Source organism: Tachyglossus aculeatus, chromosome 2 (genome assembly GCF_015852505.1).
Source record: "Tachyglossus aculeatus isolate mTacAcu1 chromosome 2, mTacAcu1.pri, whole genome shotgun sequence".
Lineage (NCBI taxonomy): Eukaryota > Metazoa > Chordata > Mammalia > Monotremata > Tachyglossidae > Tachyglossus > Tachyglossus aculeatus.
In genome coordinates, this window is record NC_052067.1 from 152970233 (window position 1) to 152977114 (window position 6882).

A 6882-nucleotide genomic window follows, 5' to 3' on the forward strand; every position below is an offset into this window, starting at 1 on the left:
TGGGGAGGTTACAAGGTGATCAGGTTGTCCCACGGTGGGGCTCACAGTCTTAATTCCATTTTACAGATAACTGAGGCACAGAGAAGTTAAGTGACTTGCACAAAGTCACACAGTTGATAGTTGGCAGAGCTGGGATTTGAACCCATGACCTCTAACTCCAAAGCCCCGTGCTCTTTCCACTGAGCCACGCTGCTTCTACTCTGGTGATATACATAAAGAAAAAGGGCTTTCCTTTGAATAGTTCTCTCCTGGACCCAAACTTCTTACATCTTTTCTGGTGGTTTGTTTCTAACTTGCTACCCTTGAAATTAAAGGCATCCTAAACAAACAGGACAAATTATTTAAGCAGTGTAATTCAGAGGGGCCCAAATGATCCCCATTAGAATCATTATAAGATTTTCCAAACCCATGGCTAAACTGCACACAACACTTGCCTCTGCTATATATATCTGCCCAGAGAATGTGAGCAGCTGCATTTGACCAAGCAATTTCTGCAACCTGGGTCTCAGGTGTTCTACTGTGGTCGGAAATGGGAACTGAACTTTCTTGATGCTGCCCAGAGTTTTTGTTTTGTTTTGTTTTTTTTTTAACAGTATTTATTAAGCATTTAGCACACGCCACACATCGTTCTAAGCTGTGCAGTAGATACAAGCTAATTAGGTTGAACAGAGTCCCTGTCTCACATGAGGCTTACAGTCTAAGTAGGCGGGAGATCAGGAGAATCGAGCCACAGAGATGTTGTGACTTGCCCAAGGTCACACAGCAAGCATTTGGCAGAGCTGGGATTAGAATATAGGTTCTCTGACTGGCAGGTTTGTGCTTTTTCCACTAGGCCATGCTGCTTCTCAAAGTTCTCTACATTAGCCAATGCCATCTTACCTACTTTTGTGATCAAATGGAGAAAAAGATAATAATAATAATAATAATAATGGCATTTGTTAAGCGCTTACTATGTGCAAATCACTGTTCTAAGCGCTGGGGGGGATACAATGTGATCAGGTTGTCCCACGTGGGGCTCACAGTCTTAATCCCCATTTTTACAGATGAGGTAACTGAGGCTCAGAGAAGTTAAGTGACTTCCCCAAGGTCACACAGCAGACTTGCGGTGGAGCCGGGATTCGAACCCCTGACCTCTGACTCCAAAGCCCGGGCTCTTTCCACTGAGCCACGCTGCTTCTCTAATAATGGTGGTATTTGTTAAGCGCTTACTATGTGCAAAGCACTATTCTAAGTGCTGGGGGGGATACAAGGTGATCAGGATGTCCCACGTGGGGCTCATAGTCTTAATCCCCATTTTACAGATGAGGTAACAGGCTCAGAGAAGTTAAGTGACTTGCCAAAGGTCACACAGCAGACAGGTGGAGGAGCCGGGATCATGACCTCTGACTCCAAAGCCCGGGCTCTTTCCATTGAGCCACGCTGCTTCTAAAAGATGTATTACTGTTACTATAATAATAATAATAATGGCATTTATTAAACACTTATTATGTGCAAAGCACTGTTCTATGCGCTGGGGCAAAATAGATGTGGTAAATATATACATAAAGTGAACATAAAGTTTTCCTAAAGCCGCTGTGGATTTCTATCGGAAGGCTCAACAACAGAAGTATCAAGGATAGAACATTAGCATGCCTTTATTTGCCAGGGATGCATTGTTCTTTAGTTCTTTTTGTTCCCTTCTGTATTTGGGGTGGATATGTGAGAGAGTCTGCATTGGGAACTATCAGATTACTATGCTGTAAAATCCTGGAGTAAATGGGGTGCATGGAGGTGGTCAGAGGTCCGGGTTTTTTTTGACTAAGACCAGATTTTGCTGAGCTGGCAGATGCTATTTTCGAAACGAGCTGGATTCAGCAGGCGACCATGTCTGATGCATTGAACACCTGCAGTACTAAAACTTACAACAGAAATAACACTAAGATAATATCCACGGGGAAACTACCTGATGATGAAAACAGAAAGAAAGACTGCACCTGTAGCCAAATTGACCAGATACAGAGTCTGCACTGCCGCGCTGAATGAAACTAGACTGTTAGAGAAGCAGCATTTCTTAGTGGAATGAGCTCAGGCTTAGGAGTCAGATGACCTGGGTTCTAATCAATCGATCAATCGTATTTATTGAGCGCTTACTGTGTGCAGAGCACTGTACTAAGCGCTTGGGAAGGACAAGTTGGCAACATATAGAGACAGTCCCTACCCAACAGTGGGCTCACAGTCTAATCCCAGCTTTGCCAATTTTCACCACTTGGGCAAGTCACTTCACTTTTCTGTGCCTCATTTAACTCATCTGTTAAAAATGGAGATTAAATCCTACCTGCTCCAACTTAGACTGTGAGCCTCATGTGGGAGAGGGACTGTGTCCAACCTGATTATTTGTTCTGAAGACTTTGACACCTACTTGCTTTGTTGTCTGTCTCCCGCTTCTAGACCGTGAGCCCGTTGTTGGGTAGGGACCATCTCTATATGTTGCCGACTTGCATTTCATTCATTCATTCAATCGTATTTATTGAGTGCTTACTGTGTGCAGAGCACTGTACTAAGTGCTTGGGAAGTACAAGTTGGCAACACATTGAGACTGTCCCTACCCAACAGTGGGCTCACAGTCTAGAAGGGGGAGACAGACAACAAGACAAAACATATTAACAAAATAAAATAAATAGAATAAATATGTACAAATAAAATAGAGTAATAAATACATACAAACATATATACATATATACAGGTGCTGTGGGGAGGGGAAGAAGGTAAGGCGGGGGGATGGGGAGGGGGAGGAGGGGGAGAGGAAGGAGGGGGCTCAGTCTGGGAAGGCCTCCTTGTACTTCCCAAGTGCTTTAAACAGTGCTCTGGACACAGTAAGCGCTCAATAAATACGATTGAATGAATGAATGAATAACTTGTATGTACTCCAGCTTTTACAACAGTGTTTGACACAAAGTAAGCATTTAATAAGTACCATTATTTTATCATTATTATTGTTGTTGCAATTATTATAATGATTATTATTATTATCAGAAGGACTACTATTATGACACCTCAACTACTCTTTAACCTCATCCTTCCTGCCTCCAGTCTCACCCTTCTCCAATCCATACTTCACTCCACTGTCCAGATCATTTTTCTAAAACATAATACTAATAATGGTATTTGTTAAGTGCTTATTATGTGCCAAGTACTGTTCTAAGCACAGGGTAGATACAAGGCAATCAGGTTGTCCCACATGGGGCTCACAGTCTTACAGCATGGCTCAGGGGAAAGAGCCCGGGCTTGGGAGTCAGAGGTCATGGGTTCAAATCCCGGCTCCACCGCTTGTCAGCTGTGTGACTTTGGGCAAGTCACTTAACTTCTCTGTGCCTCAATTACCTCATCTGTAAAATGGGGATTAAGATTGTGAGCCCCACATGGGACAACCTGATCACCCTGTATCCTCCCCAGCACTTAGAACAGTGCTTTGCACATAGTAAGCACTTAACAAATACCAAAATTATTATTATTATCCCCATTTTACAGATGGAGTAACTGAGACATAGGGAAGTTAAGTGACTCGCCTAAGGTCACACAGCAGACAAGTGGCAGAGCCGGGATTAGAACCCACGTCCTCAGACTCCCAAGCCCGGACTCTTGCCACTAGACCATGGTGCTTCTCTGACATTATTCTATGCATGCCTCCCCACCTCTCAAAAACTTCCAGTGGTTACCTACTCAGCTCCATCTCATGCAGAAACTCCTCACTGTTCATTCATTCACTCATTCAATCATATTTATTGAGCTCTTACTGTGTGCACAGCACTATACTAAATGCTTGGGAAAGTACAATACAACAATAAACAGTGACATTCCCTGCCTGCAACAAGCTCACAGTCTAGAATGGGGGAAACAGAAATCAATACAAATAAGTAAAATTACAGATATGTACATAAGTGCCTTGGGGCTGGGAGCAGGGAAGAGCAAAGGGAAAAATAAAATTACAGATATGTATAGAAAAGGCTTTAGGGCTGGGAGGGTGGAAGAGCAAGGGAAGCAAGTCAGGGCGATGCAGAAGGGAGTGGGAGATGTGGAAAGGTGGGGCTTAGTCTAGGAAGGTCTCTTGCAGAAGATGTGCCTTCAATAAGGCTTTGAAGCAGGGAAGAGTGGTTGTCTTTGGGATTAGAGGAGGGAGGGCATTCCAGCCAGAGGCAGGATGAGGCTGAGGGATCGGCGGTGAGACAGGAGAGACTGAGGCTCAGTGAGAAGGTTAGCACTAGAGGAGCAAACTGTGTGGGCTGGGTTGTAGAAGGAGAAAAGTGAGGTGAGGTAAGAGGGGACAAGGCGATGGAGTGCTTTAAAACCAATGCCCGAGGAGTTTTTGTTTGATATGGAGATGGATGGGCAACCACTTTTAGTTTTTTGAGGAGCAGTGTCAATGTCTAGAACGTTTTTGTAGAAAAATGATCCGGGCAGCAGAGTGAAGTATGGACTGGAGTGGGGAAAGACAGGAGGCTGGGAGGGCAGCAAGGAGGCTGATGCAGTGATCCAGGTGGGATAGAATGAGAAATTTTATTAATGTGATAGTAATACAGATGGAGAGGAAAGGGTGGATTTTAGTGAGGTTGTGAAGGTGGGACCGACAGGATTTGGTGATGGACAGAATATGTGGGTTGAATGAGAGAGTGAAGTCAAGGATAATTCCAAGGTTCCAGACGCGTGAGACAGGAAGGATGGATCTACAGTGGTGGAAAAATCAGGGGGAGGACAGGGTTTGGGTGGGAAGATAAGGAGCTCTATTTTGGACATGTTAAGCTTGAGGTGATGGGAGGACATCCAGGTAGAGATGTCTTGAAGGCAGGAGGAGATGAGAGACTGGAGAATGGAGAGAGATCAGGGCTGGAGATGTAGGTTTGGTTGTCATCTACATTGAAATGGTAGTTGAAGACATGGGAGCAAATGAGCTCTCCAAGGGAGTGGGTGTAGATGGAGAACAGAAGTCACTCAATCGGTTTTTTTGCCTGATACTTATCCTTGCTCCTCTTCCACTGCAACCCAGCAAACACGCTTATCTCCTCTAATACCAGCCTAGTCACCGGGCCTGTCTCTCGTCTCTCTGCCATTAAACCACTGCTCACGCCTTTCCTCCTGCCTGGAACACCCTTCCACTTCACTTCTGAGACACCACTATACAGTCATTTATTCATTCATTCAATCATATTTGCTGAGCGCTTACTCTGTGCAGATCACTGTACTAATCTCTTGGGAGAGTACAATAACAATAAACAGACACATTCCCTGCCCACAGCAAGCTTACAGTCCAGTAGGGGAGACAGACATTAATATAAATAAATTACAAATATGTACGTAAGTGCTGTGGGGACGGAAGTGGGGATGAATAAAGGGAGCAAGTCAGGGTGATGCAGAAGGGAGAGGGTGAAGAGGAAAGGGGGGCTTAGTCGGGGAAGGCCTCTGGGAAGGAGATGTGTCTTCAATAAGGCTTTGAAACGGGGGAGAGTGATTGTCTGTGGGATTAGAGGAGGGAGGGCATTCCAGGCCAGAGGGAGGACACAGGCAGGGGGACAGCGGTGAGACAGATGCACATTGAGAAGGTTAGCATGAGAGGAGCAAAGTGTGCAGGCTGGGTTGTAGTAGAGTAGCTAGTGAGGTAGGAGGGGACAAGGTGATTGAGTTATTTAATGCCAATTGTGAGGAGTTTTTGTTTGATGTGGAGGTGGATGGGCAATCACTTGATTTTCTTGAGGGGTGGAGTGACGTGTCCTAAATGCTTCTGTAGAAAAATGATCCAGGCAGCAGAGTGAAGTATGGATTGGAGTGGGAAGAAACAAGAAGCTGGGAGGTCAGCAAGGCAGCTGATACAGTAGTCAAGGTGGGAGAGGATAAGTGATTGTATCCTCCCTGTTGGAAGGCTATATTCTCCAAAACCACAATCTCCAAATTTAAAAACAATAAATAGGCATATTTCTGCAATACCTTCTACTGGGGGGCAGACAAAATATTTGGCAGAGCCAGGCAAACTCACAAGATTGCTTTGATGAAAATTACTCAACAAATAACCTCAATAAATATGGTTGATTGATTAATCAACTGATAATTTGAGGTCAATTGTATGATTGCTATCCAACCTCTGATAACCACTGTTTTCAAGAACAAAGTCTCCTCTAAAAGAAGGTGTTTTCAGCATCTGTCTCTGTAAGCTGTCCTTCAGTCAGTCAATCAATCAATCAAAGACAAATTCCAGGGAGCCAAGCATCACACCAACATTTAGAGAAGCAGCGTGGCTCAGTGGAAAGAGCACGGGATTGGGAGTCAGAGGTCATGGGTTCTAATCCCAGCTCCCCCACATGTCTGCTGTGTGACCTTGGGCAACTCATTTAGCTTCTCTGAGTCTCAGCTACCTCATCTGTAAAATGAGGATTAAGACTGTGAGCCCCACGTGGGACAACCTGATCACCCTGTATCCCTCCGCAGCGCTTAGAACAGTGCTTTGCACATAGTATGCGCTTAACAAATGCCATCATTATTATTATTACTATCATTCTTGAGGCACCTCATGATTCAGAAGAAAGAGCAATACCAAAAACCTACTTTGCCATATACAAATAGAATTAAGGAATGTGAGAGATGAGTGATGGACTATCAAAGCAGAAGAGATCCAAACTACACACATCATCCAAATGAGACCTCGTGCATGCCGCTAAACACGTTCTATGACCCTGGATGTGCTATTGCAGCACCTCTGAGGAATGACGTGGCTCGATGTTCATCCTGGGAAAAAAGGGAATATCAAAGAGACAGAAGAGTATCATGGTCTAGAGGCCTGAAGCAGTGTGGTCTAGTTGAGGCAGCAAGGCCTAGTGGAAAGAGCAGGGGCCTGAGAGTCGGTGGACCTGGGTTCTA